Below are 8,428 nucleotides of genomic sequence, written 5' to 3'. Positions count from 1 at the left end.
GAGTGCCTTACTCAATTTTGGTGCTATATAAACAGTAATAAGCCATGAACACAGCATTGCTGCCCTTCTTCTCCTTTACATAATTTGCTCGTTAGTGGTTTTGGTTTTAAGAAGTAGCAGTGAATAAAAATCTGTATGCTAATTAAGCCTATGGGGCACATAAGACACAACCTCCCTTGTGCTGGGTATTCACTTTTGGTCTTTTCTCAGCAATAAATCCAGCCAGCGGGATCCTCAGCTGGCATGACTCAACACAGCTCATTTGAACTCACACAGTGACACACCGCTTTTCTGCAGCAGAGATCCTGGCCCCATCTACATAAGCAAGAGACTGCGTTTGCTCCAGAAAGGTAAGATAGTATCTAGAGAGATGACACTACCAAAATAAAGGTGGGAAGGTAAAGCCAGACAGCTGAGACAAGGCAGACGGTCTGTGACAAGCTGGAATTAATTTATATATTTTAATTTTTTTCTTTTCTTTTTTTTTTTTTTTTTTTTTAAGGAAGAGATTTTTTTTTTTTTTTTTTTTTTTTTTTTAAGGAAGAGACTCCACTGATTGGAAATCTCTTTCTGGACACTGGTGTGCAGTTTGAGACCAGAGTTCCCTTTCGCAGAGCCCACATGGAGAGCCGTTGGAGTTTTTGGCTGTGTTTATCCAAAGGGAGTTTTTGGCTGAGTTGCTGCCAGCCATTTTTTACTGAGAAATGAAGAGTCGGCCTCTCTGCGTCCTGCTTCACCAGACACCAAGCTACCAAATCTTAACTCATAAGGCACACTGTCTTCTTCCAGCCCTTAGCTCCCTGGGCCAAAAGTGCTGCTGATGTGTGTGGGCAAACTCCGTCAACTGAAGATCCTTTGGGCTGTTCTACCGTGATACCTGTGCACCGGGAACATCTCCTGCCAGTGCCATGGGAGTCCCAGGCTCTCTCCCAGACTCCTCCACCACTTTGCCAGCTTTCTTCACCCGTGAACCTCCAGGACCACTCCATACCTCAGTTTCCCTGGCTATAAAGCTGACAAAAAAGAAACTCCCACTTCCCCAGGCTTTTTCTTCAAATTATTATTATTTCTTCCTTTTTACAACAGCAATGAACAGACACAGCCAAGATTAAAATCACACAGTAAAAATATACAAGAAAAGGCAGTCCTGCTCCAGACACAGCGTTGAATGTAGACTGCAATCAATTTGAACTTGGTCTGTTCATGTTTTTTTGCCAAAACATCAGCACTTTGTAAATAATACTGTGATTCCGTGCTTCTCAGAGTTGTTTTAAACCCTCGGTCATTTCAGATCTTGTACGGAATAGCAGTATGAATATCAGCCTTTCCCATCCGAGGCAGCTTTATACTATTAAATCAGGGCACATGGGAGGAGGCTCACAAGTATTTTACCTGTAGCTTCCAACCGATTGTGTCTTTTACAGTCAATGCGTATTTTCCCCTTTTGGTTACACAAGGATAGTGGTCAGAAGAAGGTTGGTGGCAATGTAGAAATAGCTAATATACAAAGCCAGAGATAAAGAGTTTTATGAAATAAAAAAACAATACAGAAAATCCCCTTGCATGTCCAAATCATCAGGAATTGACTGACTTACGCTCTTGGCCGTTTAAGTATGAAATAAATAAAGAAGATGTTATTCATTTTGTGCATGTGTCTAATCCCACATTCTCAATACAAATGCATTTAACCTTGTCCCTTTAAAAGAGCTCTGGACAATCAGAATCATCTTTACAGAAGACTGCGCCTGCTTTTAAATTAGCTTTTTAAAAAGCAGCCATTCTCTCTTTCCCCTTTTCCAATTCCCATTCACACTCGGCACAGATAAACACAGGCAGGCCAGGGCTAGGAGCCCTCCGAAAGTTTAAATGGAAACCATGCTTCAGAAGAGCAGTGCTTTTTTCTCCCACAGCAAGTACGCACTTCGCTGCCTGTCTGAGACCATCAGAGATTCAGAGATTTTGTTTAAATGTGTCAACAGCCCCTCAAATCACAAAATTTTAGACAAACCGGCTTGCAAAACAACTACACCAGTCTGTGGGACCACTCATAACTCACCTGGGGAGATGGTTTTATACTTCTGTAATACCATGGAAAACACCTCATTCCCTCAGAAACATTCCTATCAGGTGCAGGTCAAATCTATTTAACCTAATTTTTGCCTATCCTGGCTTTACATCCAAGCGTCAACTCCAGCTCCCAGCCACATGGGGAGTCGTTCATGACACTGACCTCCGTGTCAAGCACTAACTTGGGAACCAGTGCAGAATTTGACCTGTGGCATTTGTTAATAACCTCCTTATTAATCATCTTTGTCACTTCTCCAGTGCCTCCCATCTGTGGATCCAGAAGCACTTTGCGAGCTGTGGTGAACTAAAGAGATGGCGTGGGTTAAGAAGGGTATCTCCGTTTTACAGCTGGGAACAGAGGAACACACAGGGCTGTGTAATTAATGCTCAGGAGATGCGGGCTTCTGGCAGACCACGTTCCCACAGCTGCAGATAAGTCTTGCCAATGCACAAAACCCGCTCCCACCTCCATCCTGAATGCACAGGGAAACGTCCTCCCATCGCGAGGCTGTGGCGTGGGAAAGGAGCCCACGGTGCCGCAGTGGTGCTGTGCTGCGTGGCTGAAAACGATACAGAAAAATGACCGTGTTCGTGGTCAAGGATGGCATGTGCTGGGTGGAGGAATTGCAATGAGAAACTGTCAGGGAAAAAGTTTCCATCCTGCAAATGCAGGAATTGAACCACCCTTACCAACACCAGGGCTGCGTAACGGTGCACTCGAACGATGAAATTGCTGTTCTGTCTGTGAGCTGGGGTTAAAATTCCAGCAGAGGTAGAGTCTAGCTCTAGCACGGGGTTTACGTGCTGGTTACAGGGTAGGGTAGCTCAGCTCAGGCAGGCACTGCTGTGCGGCTCTGCTCTCAGTGATGCTGTCACCGATGAGACTTCAATGGGGAAGGATGCGCCTTCGGTGACGTGAGCAAGGAGCCAGCAGCCAGGACACCGGTGGCCAGGGCCCCTCCTGGGGTCAGTCTCCGAAGCCCCCAAGCCAGTGGGTTTGAGCCAGAGCCCTAGACAGACCCAGATAAAAGGAAATGTTATATCCGAGTTTGTAATCCCAATTTTGCCACAGTGAGATGGGGCAATGCTTCCCATCCTAATCCCTTCCAGTCCCTCATAACTTTGGGAAATAAGCGTTATGCACTTGACCTATTCCGTCCTCACCTACAACAGCAAAGCAAGATCCACAGGGTAAGGTATTCACTTTTACTAGACCAGCTGGAAGCACTGGAGGGGAAAAAACCGATGAGTTATTAATACCCAAGCTCCTCTTCAAACGGTGTGCGTAAGAACATTCCACACTGTGATGTGCAACTGAATTTTCTGCTGATTTAATAATATCCTGAACAGATTTCCTACAATCTTAATTGAACATTCATAGTAGATCAGTACTGTTTTATATGTCTCAGGAAAACAGTCCTGCAAGTTAGCCACAAGAAAAGTGCAGAAGAAGCCCTCGGTGGTCACACATTACACTGCACAAAACCCGACTGGGAGTGGGGGAAAAACTTCTTGCATGACAAAAATGGCTTTTCAAACAAAAAACACTTTTTGAACAGAAACATTTCAGTTATATATCGCTGCCTTTTCAACCAAAAAAGTTCATAGTGAAATTCAGAGTGATTTTTCAGTACAAATTCTGTTTTTTAATCAATAATTGTTCTTCAGTACTAAAAAAGTCTGGTTTTGCCGCCTTCTGAAGCACTGGAAAAATAAACATCCCTTTAAGCTTTCAGGGCAAACTCAGTATCTTCCCCTCCCGCTGCAGTTTCCAGTAAAACACATTTTTAAAATGGGGAAAAAAAAGCATCAGCATACTTCAGCGATGTGTATTTCCAGTAACGCTCGCTTTGTAGTTAACCTTGGTAGCCTCGAACTGCAGCTTAGGCAAGCCCAGACTGCAGGGAACTGACATAAGAGGTGCAACGTGGTAAAGACAGGCTGGACCATCTATCAATGAAATTGGTCTGAGCGTCCAGATTGAAGCATATATTATAAGATATGACAAGGAGAAAAAAGCTCCTAGTAGCCCCTTATATTTGAGAAAGGGCAGATGATCTCGCAGGGCAGATGAGGCAGAATACGGGGCAGGGCTCCGCATCCAGCCCTGACTCGTGCAGCTCCTGGCTCTCCCGCAGTTTTCTCCGCAAGCTCTTGCTCAGTGCTGCTTTAAGGTGGAATTACCCAGGAGCTTTTCCACCCTGAGAGGTGCTTTTAATACACTGGGATTTGCAGAAACCCACATTGTGGAAAATGGGTTCAGATGTCTATTTTTAAGAGTTGTAGTGATAAAACTCGGGCAACTGGATGGGCACGATGAGCAGGGTGCCAGCTAGGCGTTAGGAGATCTGGGCTTCACGGCTGACTGCACTCCCGGCTTGGGGGGATCCCAGCCAAGCGCACACACTATCTCTGTATCTCACTTTATGCAGCAGTAAAACAAGACTGTTTCTCAAGAGCGTTAAGAGGCTAAATTAATAAATATTTGGAATTTGCTTTGAGATCTCCGAGGGACAGGAATGCGGCGTGCCAAACCACGGCAGCGCTGTGCACCTTGGAGGCACGGTGAACGTTAGCCAATTAACTGCAGATTATTATGTTTAGAGGAATTAAAATAAACTCCCGGATTCTTACTCTGTGCAACCAGGAGGGTGTAACGGTCCCTCCACTGTGTAAATATCATTCCTAGGTCCATTATTGAGGGGTCCTCATCGTGCGGAGAAGCTGAGACACGCACCAACACCATTCAACAATTGGTTATCCCCCTTTTTTTGTCCCCACCAGAGGCTGTTTGGGTAGGGCTGGGGGCGTTTGCCTTTTATCTGACCTTGTTTTGAGGTTCTCACTTCTCCTCACCCCCAGTATTTCCCTTCAATACTTCGTATTGTGGGAAGGAGGGGGGAACACAGCAAACAGCACAACCGGTTAAGAACTCTGCTGCCCCTGAATATTTGCTTTCCAGCCTGCCCAGCTGTAATGGGAGCAGTGGTCAGTTTCCGAAGGACTGGATATCTCCGACTCCGGGGGAGCTGGAATCAGAGCCATGCAGATAAGGCTGTCATCAGAGATAACAGCAGTCAACAACCCTCAGCGTCATTATCTCGGCAAAGGGAAAAAGCAGGCAGGTCCCCTTAATATACAAAGTGCAGTGGTTATATATGTCTCCTTTACAATGATAGATGGTAAGGGATAAAGGGGGAAATCTAACAGAACGCCTTCAAAGCCAGCCTGCTTCACATCCTCGTGCTCCCAAATTGCGAATATGTTTTCATAAAGCCGGTAAACAGCCTCCCCCCAGCCCACACGGGCGCTCGCCGAGCGAGGTGGCTTCGGCAAAACAATTTCGCTGACATGGATCTGAGTGAGGTCTTTTTTTTTCCTCCTTTGGTTAATGGAATTTCTTAAAATGGAATAATGAAGCAGTGATTGTCAAACACACCTAACTGGAAGGCAAACAAATTGGCTGGATCAGGCCTTTTTAATTTGAAAAAATAAATAGAATAAACGTGAATTTATTTGCAATGGTTTGATTGCTCTCTGAAACCATTACGCTGTTAAGCCCCTTTTTACCTTATAATCAAACTGCAGGAGCATAACACACTCCAGCGTGTCACCGCGCCGTGCGAGCTGCCCCAGGATTTAACGGGCTGCATCCTCCCCACCCCACACACCATACATGACCCAACACTTCCCCGCCACAGCCTGCTGCTTCCAAACAGGGACCTGTGTGTCAGCACCACAGCACCGAAACACGGACACAAACGTGACACGCCGTAATTGCCCTTTTCAAACACGCAGGCCCGTTTGCGAAGCCCCAGACGAGCCGATCCCCAAAGAAACACCTTAATCAAAGCCCTAGAGGAAGCAGGGCAAATAAATAAGTAAAGACATAGGGAAAAGGAAAATGGCAAAATCCTAAATAAAACGTCCGGGTCTAATTTCTTTATGTGCATTTCTGAAGTGAGAAGAAGCACACAGAAGGGCATTTAATTAAATCAAAGGGTAAAGGAGGGGGTTGCCATGCAGCTCGCTATTATGTTACAGTTCACTAAAATGAAAACTTATTTTTAAACCTCTGGTATTAATTTGAGATTATTCAGATACTTAATTAAAAGTGCAGCATGTGTTAAATATTATTTCAACAAAGATTATCATCAAAACCCTATGTAATAAGATCCTTCAATGCTTAGAGCGATATTTTATGCAAATTTTCTATGCCACCAAATGAAGGTCTCTTCAATTTCCCCCCCCCCTTCTTCATTTGCTGCAGCAAAATGTTCCAGGCAGGGAAAAAAAGTTTCTAGAATAACAGGGATACTACAGATAATGCAGTGTAACAAATAGCAGCTCGGGGGTAGTCACGTTTCTGTGCTCAGCTCCCTGCCTGATACCACTTGGCAATAAAGGACTAGATCAGACAGGCTCCCATTAGAGCTAAAGGGCTGAATTTTGCTCCCACTGAGGATACAGAAGGCGTAAGCCAGGAGTAAATTTGCCCTGGCAAAACCCTGCCAGAGTAAGAAAGGCAGGAGTTCGCCCTTTGTGCATTAGGAATGAACCAACTGTTTATACCTGGGTCATATAAGATAACGAGGTTTCCAGGGCAAAGAATATGTTTTCCCATGTGGGATTTCTCCTGTGGCCTTTACTCCTGTGAACAGAGTCAGTGAAGTTGATGGGAACTAATCCTGTAAGATCAAGGTTCAGCGCTAAGTTTGCAGTGTTGTTTGCACAGTTAGATTTTTTTTTTTTTTAAAGAAAAAAGAAAAAAAAGATTACTTACTTACTCTAAGTGACACTCTTTTGCCTGAAAACAAGCAAATAAAAACCCCAGAAAAATCATCAAATACTTACACGGACTCCCCTCTTATCCAATAGCTTCATCAGTCCTACCACAAGCAAACTTCATTTATTGATTGGGGCCAGTGCTGCACCTATTCTCTAACGAACACAGGACCGTTCCCAAGCAAAGACTTCATTGTTTAAAGTGAACGTAATAGTCGCAAGGAATTGCACGTACCGTTTTTAACATATAAAACATTGATACTTCACAATACAGGAGAACTTCAAAAGGAATCGTGCTTGCTACTCAGCATGTATTCAATGCACTGATTTTCTAAACACCGGGAAGGGCTTCCATTTATTAGAAGCTGCTGTCAAAATATAGGAAAAGCAACTACTTTCGGTTTGGGGAATAGTTGAAGCCATGATCGAAAAACAGCACAAAAAACTTCCAGAGCACCAACGATCAAAAATAATGTTTTCAGTGTATTAAAGAATCTGCCCATATCTAACACCCCCAGCGCCACACATGCACACACAGGCTCTCTCATGGGTTCTTCACTTCGAATTCACGGCTGTCGCGCAGTTTGAGAGCCCCGCTGAAATGACAAGCCGTATATTCTCCTGAAATCACAAGCCCTGAAAATAATAGCGATGGAAAACGCTGAGGCTCGATTATAGCAACTGTTACTCAGTCACATTTTGTGGTGGGAGGTAAGCTGCACCAGCAACTTGAACAAGAGCTAATATGGAATAACAATTAAAAAATATCAAAGTCAACAATCAGAGCAGCAGAATGCCAGCCGGGGCTTCAAGCTGAGAGCCAGGAGGGGGATTCCTCTATGTCGGATAAGGATTATTAGTGTGGCTGTCCTCAGAACGAACTGCAGAAAAGGTGCAATAAAGTGCATTTAAGACAAACAGAAAAATTGTGGAACCGAGGAGCAGCGCTCGTTTGTAACCATTTGCTCCGTGCTTTCTGCTGCTCGCCTGGCGTGCTTGTGCAGCATGGGGTTTGATTGCAAACTCGCCGGAGCAAGCAGCTCGCCCTCGCGCTCGTAAAGTTCAGAGCTGGGCACTGATGCTACCGACATGGGAGTAACAAATTCACACGGGATTCGCACGGGTTTTGTTTTGTTTTGTTTTTTAAAGGATCTTGTTAGCAGGCAAAGAGAGAGTTGGAAAAAGTAATAATCCTGGACTTTAAATACTGAATGTGCATGTACTGAAAATAGGAGAGTAAGAAGTGCTGAAATAACAACTAAAAGACAATCGTGTAATCTACCCATAGCTGTATCTTGAAACAAAGATCTAAGCACAACGCGATATATCATCTTGGGTTTCATACGTACCTACACACAAATAAAAAGCTGCTTTTACAGGAACTTATATACACACATTTACTTGGATGGTCTTCAGGGGGTATTTTTGCGGAAGCAACACGATATTGTTTCTAGGCGTTTGGGGTTTTTTTTTGAAATTATGGGGAAAGTTATCTAGGAAACCATGCCAGAAGCCTCCCCGCTATACATCTGCAATTGTACACACACAAACAAAAAAAACCAAAACACCCCGACCC

Source organism: Aptenodytes forsteri, unplaced genomic scaffold (assembly GCF_000699145.1).
Source record: "Aptenodytes forsteri isolate BGI_AS27 unplaced genomic scaffold, ASM69914v1 Scaffold53, whole genome shotgun sequence".
In the NCBI taxonomy this organism is placed as follows: Eukaryota; Metazoa; Chordata; class Aves; order Sphenisciformes; family Spheniscidae; genus Aptenodytes; species Aptenodytes forsteri.
The sequence above is the reverse complement of the archived record's forward strand: the minus strand, read 5'-3'. Positions refer to the sequence as shown.